The following is an 8894-nucleotide window of genomic DNA, read 5'->3' on the forward strand; positions in this document are numbered from 1 at the left end:
TTGGCATGCATATAGAAGCATACCTTTGCCAACACAGGGAGAAAGGGGGGATTGCTGCTGTCTGGATATGAATGACTATAATAGAATATATTCCCAAGGCTTGCCTTATGCCCATGGTAACAGGTGGCTAGAGAAATGCCTCTGAACATTAATACATGAACTTATCTGAAAAGAGGGCATAGGTTAGCAGAAGGACTAAGAACAATATTCATTTGTTTATTTAGTATTTATATCTACTGTGCTCACTCAAGGTGCAGGGAAACACAACCTGTATCTGTACTCCTGAGGAAGCAAACGTATATTAGAATAGATCAGTGATATTGACATTCAGATGTCAGATGGTGATGTTTATCTTGCTCATAATGATGCCAGTTTCACTTGTGGAGACCAGGTCAAGGAGTGATAAGTAGTTTTGTCTCCCACTCCCCCATCTGATTATTTTTGATGTTGTTTTTTAATGATGACATCTGTAAAGTATTTACAATATTTGTCAGTTATATATGTCTTCCTGGCGGCCATATCTTGGCCCAGGTTTTTAAAATGTCAAAATGTAAAACATTTGCTCAGCGGGTTTAGATGGTAGGAGGGAGTTGCATCCCCCAGGCTCATTGTATCCCCTAAACAGAAATAACAGGGGCAGCAGCAGCAGGAAGGGCTGAAGATGGAAGTGGGGACTTTTGTCAATGTGCTGCAAAAAAAGAAAAGAAACCATTCATAGTTCACTGCAGCACATGCCTGCTAGTATCTGATTTGTATTTTTATTTATGGCCAATTTTTTTTCCTTCTTCATTTATTTCATTTCTATTGCAACTTGTTTTTTTTTTTTTTTTACTTTAACAAGCTGCCTTGTGTACCTTCATTGTAATAAATACAAGGTATAAATTTTCTAAATAAATGAAAGTTCAAATTAGTAAAGAAGAAAGCTCAATTACTGAGGCTTCAATTTATCTTAAGAAACAAGAGTCTACATCAGCTGATGCCAGTGGAAAGTTTTGAATGTTTGCTTAGGGAATAGCTGAGTAATCCTCTCTCCATGGTATATTCAATGTTGAACATCAAACCGCCCAATCTTCCAAAAAATTATTTTCCTCGGCTACATTCCCACAAACACAGCCTAGCGGTGATCACTATCTTTGTTGGAATGTTCTTGCATTCATGTTCTTCATATGATTTTTGAGTTGCTCCTTGCTTTTCTTCTCCCTGAAGCAGAATGACAAAGCTAACATAACTCCGTAGTTTGATTTAAAAAAAAAAACATTTTTAAAACTGTGTACAATGCACTGCAAGAAAGAATAAAAATATCTAATATTTTTATTCTTTCAGAAAGTAGCTGAGTTTGCTCATGATTCTTGCCTTTTTAGAAGCCACGTGTTAGACTGAATTACCTACACTTTGAATAAAGTACTTCTTCAGTGAGTGCCTGCTTTTCTCTATGGCTATCCTAATTGTTTAAGGTATCTAAGCATCTACTTACTGAACCTTTATTGACCCAGGGACAGGCAGTTGTGATACTTGTTCAAAGGTGTTTCCCCCCCCCCCTGAAGAAATATTGCATATATGCTCTGATCTGGATGCCATAGGTCAGTCAGAAGAGATGCCTAATACATTGTCTGATTTATTGATGAACCATTTTGACCCAGTTTTCATGACTGATGTTGACAAGGTCCTGGGATATGGGAAGGCCACTAGTTGTGTTTTGGATTCTTGTTCATCCTGGCTGCTAAAGTCATGTGAGGACATCCATGAGTCCTTACTGTCTATCACAAATCAGTCACTAACCCAAGGCTCCATCCCTCAGCCCCTCAAAGAGGCAGTTATTCACTCAATACTTAAAAAACCATCCCTGCAGAAAAAATGATGTGGCCAATTATTACCCAGTCTCTTATCTATCCTGTCTGGGCAACATCCAGTAGCTGAACAACCTCAGGTATTTCTGGATAACTCATCTGCTCTGGACTCTTTTCAGCCTGGTTTCAGATTGGCCTATGGGATGGTGCCTGTGGCTTTAGTTGACAACTTTTGTCTGAATGTAGATAAATAATGTCTTGTTGCTCCTACTAGATTTATACTTTGTTTCAGCTCTGTTTCCAATTTTTGCTTAGTGTCAGATTTCTGCAATCCCAATCCTGTTGCTTTCCTTACTGGATGTCCAATCCTGCTGACTGTAGTTATTTACACTGTGTAATCCTCCTTGAATCGCAGCAGAAAAGGCACACTATAAATAATGTAAATAAATATATAAATGGGAAAATTATTACAAACTATAGACCAAACACATAGCTCTTAATTTTGACTACAATGAAAGAGGGTGAGATCTTTTAAGCCCTCCCTGCCTGCCCTACAATGTTGGCACACATTAACCCCCCAGAATCAAGATGTAGGGACCCCTCCATCAAACTACTTCTTTTCCCCACCTCATTGAGGGATGGGATGGAGCAGCATTTCTATTGTTATGGGAAAATTGTTACAAACTATAGAACAACCACACAACTGTTACTTTTGACTATTAAATGTTATCTAATGCTATTTCAAATAACATTTTTCTAAGAGGTTGTGCAGGATTCTCTGTTGGAATATTGCTTGGATGTTGGATAGATTAGACATGTACTCATGGATTGAGTTCATGTTGCACATTTCTAATGAGCAGCTTAATCAATAGGAATCTTAGCATCAATTCCATTTGCTTATATGCCTCCACAGTTTCCATGGGACAGAGCATTGCAAATGGCTGGATGTCCGGTAGAGAACTTTGACAATTAGCAAGATTCAACACAGATAAATCAGCAAACTTGATTGATGCTGACTGATTTAGACCCACTGAACTGTTGCAATTTGGCTCCTCAGGTGAGATTTCCTACCTCAGTATCAGTGAAAGCAAGAAAAGACTCAGATGAAAGTAGCATGACCTAGGACTGTTTGCTCATATTTGGAAAACAACAAAAATGTTTTGCCCATCAGGATTGTTCAGAAATGAGGCATTGTTCTTAGGCAGCATAATAACTAAGCAGGTGGGATGGGAATGAAAGTGTCCCATTTTTTATCCTGAATCACAACAAGTTGTCTAAACACCTCAGGTAGCAATTTATCATTCAAATGCATGTAAACAGTAGTGCCTTAGGAAATAGCTAAAGTAACAAGAGGCGAGTTTAAAGTATCCTGCAGGGGGAAGAGGTCTGCTTTCAGAACCGATTTTTAAAAAAATGTTTCCCTCAAATCTTGAGCAGCCTGGAAAAATGACATAATTGAGATTATAAACTCTATGTTCCTTACCATGGAGATGTTTAGATAGGTATTAGGCACTGGGATTTTGTACTGGGATTGCTCTTGGATTTTGTCAGGAATGACCAGGAATGCTTTTAACAACTTGGGTTGAGTGTTCAGCCAATAGCCAGTGAAGTCTTTGTAAATAGAAGGATTATCTAGGATCAGGGTGATCTGAGTTCAAATGCATGCTAACCATGAAGGATGTGACCTTAAGCCAGTTGATTTACTAACCTACTTCATAAGGATGAAATGGGAAATTATTAATGCCCTGAAGCTTCTTGGAGGATAGAAATATGCTAAATAGCTATGGCTACTCCTAAAGAATATTACTCAGCCATTCACTAGATCAAATTGCAATTTTATGTTGGTTACTGGACTATAAGAGAGAATTTCAGAAGAAAATCAGCTTGTGTTTCATACATTACAGAAAAAGATTTGGACTGTGTGGATCATGAAAAGCTATGGCTGGTTTTAAAACTAATGGGTGTGCCACAACATCTGATCGCTTTCATGTGCAACCTATATTCTGGAGAGCAAATATTTAAAAAAAACCATATCTAGAGAGACTCTGTCAATGTGCTATGGGTGAGGTGGAGACAATGACACGTGTTTTTTTTTTCAATGCCCATATTATAGTGGGTTGAAGGTTAACCTTGTTAATCCTGTAATAGCTATATTCACAGAAAGTTCAGAGCAGGTATGGCTGGTAACGTTATTAATTGATGAAAATCCCATGATCTCGAACAAGTGGCCAAATGTTGTGCTTGTGTAGTAAAAGCCCGGAGCAAGAGAGGGGTTGCTGGAAAGGATTAGGAATTGTAAGTTGTATAAAAATACTGCTCCAAGTTTTACACTGTTTTTTTGGGGGGTGGGTGGGTGGAGGGCTTAATTAGTATTTTATCCGTTTTCTTAGCAATTCTCGAAATGCAAGGTTTTAGGTTTTTGGAAATTATCATAGAAATGCAATAAGATATTTTCTGATCTATGACTGCAATAAAAATTAAAAATTAATAACAATAATTATTCTCTGGACAGGAGGCTACTGTTAGGACAGAATATGGAGAAACAGAATGATTTCCAATTGGCAAAGGTGTCAGATGATACATTTTATCTCCCTATGTCCTCAATCTATACACATAACATATCATAAAGAAAGCTGGATTAGATTTAGATGAAGGTAGGGTGAAAATAGATGGAAGGCAATGGCAAACCACCTCTGCTTCTCACTTGACTTGAAAGATCCTTCCTGAGGTTGCCATAATCTTGTTGCAACTTGACAGCACTTTACACACTTCTAAGTAAGAAGAAATGGAAAGTGTTAAATATTTTTATATCCTTTGTTTCAATCATCACCCAAAAGGGACACAGCAACCCAAAAAGTTTGTGGCATCCTATTTATAATTGAGTTGAGGGCTGTGTCAGGTCATTTATTCAGACTTTATGTCTCAACTGCCAGCTTTTTCCTTATCCTTGGATGTGAACTAACTGAAGACAACAAATCTTGAAAAACAGTTGACCCTTTTAGTCAAAATATTATGCTATTAAGGTCAAGTTCGCCATTCCATAAATCATTAGTTGTATAACATCTAAGATTGGCTTACTCAGCTACAGAAGATAAGATCTGGTCCATCTTTTATTGCCCGACTCCTATAATTTGTTTCTGTTCTCTGAAAGCTAATTGCCCTGAAAATTAAGATGCCTGTATGCAATATCTAGAAGATACTTTGTTACATTTAATGCAATCAGCCAGCACTTAAATACTGGATGCTTCTATTTTCTTGTTTTGCCATCATTTGTACCAAACAAAGTTTTAAACTAGGAACTAAAAAAGGACTGTCTTGAACACAAAGGGCATTTAAGCTTTCTCTGGAAAACACAACTTTGTTAAAAGAATGCCACTTTCTTATTTGAAGATGCCCAAAGAGAAGATCACGTTTATTAAAAAAAAAATTACTTTGACATCAGTTTGGTTTCTAGTCTGTAATGATGCCGACTGCTTTATGTTTTCCCACAATTAAAGCCATTTGCCTGAACAAAGCTCAAACCTGTTGCGATGGGAATGGTTGCTAGGTTTCCTGATTTAATGAAAGGCAAAAAGTGTTCATAAAAATCAGATGAAGAAGGTTTCATTTGTAAAGCATGAATGGAAGATAATCAGAGGTACAGCCCACTTGCAGAAGAAGCACTCAAACCACAACTGAAAACCCTTTGATATTGTTAGCAAATAGTGTGTCTTTTTATAAGCTTAACTCTATAAAAATAATAGATGTCTTAATTATGATTATTATATCAACAAGAAGTAAGTGAATGTAGCAGACCTAGTAGCTGGATTGATCATGTCCATTGTAGCGACGTATCTAAAGCAAACTTTCCATTTGGAGGTAGGGTTTCAATTTGGAGGTAGGGTTGATACAAATGTAAAAAGCAGATAAGTAGTTTAATGACAACTTTTCTAGAAATGTATGGGTTTGTGTTGAGTCTACACAAAAGAAAGGCTCTTGTTTGGAGGCTCTGCAACATGAAAACTGAGCATTAGGGGATTTATTGGTTAATGATTCTCTGTTACAGAGGGGACCAGACTCAGAGCCAGTTGATCACCAAAGTGACTCAAGCAGGTCCTTAGAGACCCAAATCAATAGAGTAGGACATATGGAAAGACAAAATGGGTGTGGCTTATACCAACTGTTGCCTCCAAGACCCATGTTGCTGCTGGCTGAGATATGTAGAGGTACGTTCATCATTAGAGATACGTTTCCTGGGGCCTGATTGGGGCAGTGCTTGGGGAGGAAAAATATCTTGAGCCAGCCCTGACCAGATTGGATAACATTTTGGCTCCTTCAAACTTGATGGTTTGGGATGAAATGGGCTCAGTGGTAGAGCATCTGCTTTACATGCAGAAGGTCCCAGGTTCAATCCCTGGTATCTCCAGTTAAAGAAAACAGGCAAGTAAGGTGATGTGAAAGACCTCTACCTGAGACCCTGGAGAGCCACTGCTGGTCTGAGTAGACAATACTGACTTTGATGGACCAAGGATCTGATTCAGTATAAGGCAGTTTCACGTGTTCATGTGACTGTACATGAGTAGGGAGCCTCTACCACAACTATAAAATGGACTTACTCTAGGTAAACTAAGAGCCACTTTGGTGTAGTGGTTAAAGAGTCAGACTAGGATCTGGGGAATCCAGGTTCAAATCCCCAATCTATCATGGCAACTTGTGGGGTGACCTTGGGCCAGTCACACATTCTCAGCCTCGACCCTGGCAAGGATGGGAGATCTCCAAGGAATAGCAGGGGTGTGATGTGGAGGCAAGCAATGGCAAACCACCACTGAATGTCTCTTGCCTTGAAAACCCTATGGGGTTACCTTAAGTTATCTGTGATGTGATGGCAAAAAAAGTTTTTATTTTTAGCTAATTTGCCACCAAACTTCTCCAATCTCTCGTATTTCTTTTCCAACAGTAATTGTGTTGTTTTTAAGCAATCCAAAAGCAACCTGTATATAATAGCTCTATTCATCTTGTTACAGGTAGTTTCAAACTAGGGATGCTGTTTTTGCATCCTTGATTTCCATTTCTCAAAGCAAAATCCATATATTAACAGTTGTGGATAATTGTTCTGAATAATATATTAACCATTGTGGATAATTGTTCTGACTAAAGGAACAGGTTTCTCAAAAATAATAATGATTCTGTGAAAAAAAAATTTTATGTGTGGTATGTATACCTATCTCATAAGTATAATTATTTGAACCTGGATCTCCTAGACCCTAATCTGCATCTCTTCCAGCTATACCCCATGGCTTTCATAGGGTGGCTGCTGTTGAACAGTAGCAAGCAGCCAGGCCTAGTTGAGTCATGCAAGTTGGGTGGTATCAAGTCACCCTAGAGTTTTCAGTCTCCTGCTGAGGGTGGGGAATCCCTAGGGTTTCCAGGTTTTTCTTCGCTACCGTCAGGAGGATTTTTGGGTGGAGCCTAAGGAGGCCGGGGTTTGGGTAGGGAAGGGGCTTCAATGCCATAGTCCAATTGCCAAAGCGGCTATTTTCTCCAGGTGAACTGATCTCTATCGGCTGGAGATTGGTTGTAATAGCAGGAGATCATCTGCTTAGGAATCCCCTGCTTTGGGCCCCTACCCTTGACCTCTTCCACCATGCCTTGCGGGCTTCTTACTAGGCTTAAAATGAGACCTAAGCCTCAACATCATTGGTGATACATGAAGTAACCTCATCACACAAGTGACAACAGGGGAGACACTGGTATTTGGGCAATGGTAAAAACAGCTTCTATAATTGAGTTTTTGCCCAAATACAAGAGCATCTTATTCATTGTTGTCAATGTGATGGCACCACTTCCAGAAGTGACATCATCAAGCAGGTGATGTCAAGGCCTAGGCCTCATTTAAAGCCTGGTAAGATCCTCCCTCCCTTGCTGATGGTCAAGGGGGATCTGCTAAGCCTATGTCACCCAGAGGTTGATACTAGGCTTAGGGTTGCCAACCTTCATTATATTGAGCTGAGGCCTGCCCTTTCCCCAAACCCTGCCCTCCTCGGAGTCCACCACAAAATCTCCAGGAATTTCCCAACCTGGAGCTGATAATCCTAGCCCTCAGGCCTGGCCCCAAGGAGTCCTCCTTCAAAGACCAAAACAGCCCTGGAAAGGGCCCTTCCCCCTCTCCCTACCTTTTACTTACAGAACCAAGCCTGGAGTGTTGTGGTTGCCTACCAACAGCCACTGAGGAAATCCATTGTTTAAAGCTACAGGTGCTCATTTTATCATATTGGTTTTAAAAAACCAAAAAAACCTTCCCCAACCTGTGGCACTGTTCAGGTTTGTAGAAAGATCTGTCTTGCCCATTCACAGCACCAGTCACCGGATTTAAGTACTATCAGATTTGGCTGCCTTTGTTCTTAGTATATAGACAAGTGGGAACCCGCAAGAAATGTGTGGAGAGGGTGAATCCTTTCCCCCACTTTGTTTCATTCCCTTTCCTCCCACTCTTAAAGCTCTCCCCAACAACCCCAATGCTTGAAACTCTCCCCAATGACTCCCCACCCTTGAAGCTCTCCCCATTATTTTACGAGAAAATACCACACTGATTTGCCATCCATGTATACAAAGATTTAGGCCTCAAAAGGCCCAGAATTTGGGGTACGTATGTGAATAGCAACATACATGTACTTTCCCCTTGTCCCTGGATAACAACACCATCTCCATCATGTAAGTCTTCTGTGGCAGATTCACTGAGCAGAGATGGCCAGTACAGTGAGATGAATCATCTAGATGCAACCATCAAGTCTATATTTGGGTATTACAGGAAGTCACTCTGGGAGTTCTTATAAATGCTGATAGTTCAGTATTCAGTGGTTATGCTTATGATATAACTTTTAGTATATTTAATTTATTGCTGCAGGATGGTTGTTGAGTGGTATCAAAAGCTTATTAAGGGTACTCATGGAAATGGGGTCTCCTTCAATACTGTGGAATTATCATTTTTTTTCCATAATGAATGGCCAAAATCATGAATATGCCATCCTGACTTTATAGGGTTTAAAAAAATGAGAAGCTTCAGGTAAACCAATAGACTTTTGTTATAGGATCCTTACACTGCATTCTTTCAGAGACATGAAACCTGTG

General features: G+C 39.5%; 1 non-coding gene across 1 annotated transcript; it reads left to right on the forward strand.

The window, feature by feature from the left end:
• The first annotated feature begins 6122 nt into the window (after window positions 1–6122).
• TRNAV-UAC (transfer RNA valine (anticodon UAC)) lies at window positions 6123–6192 on the forward strand. The gene has a single exon. It is a non-coding gene; the product is annotated as a tRNA-Val (tRNA).
• The last annotated feature ends 2702 nt before the right edge of the window (window positions 6193–8894 follow it).

This window comes from Euleptes europaea, chromosome 6 (assembly GCF_029931775.1).
Source record: "Euleptes europaea isolate rEulEur1 chromosome 6, rEulEur1.hap1, whole genome shotgun sequence".
NCBI lineage: Eukaryota > Metazoa > Chordata > Lepidosauria > Squamata > Sphaerodactylidae > Euleptes > Euleptes europaea.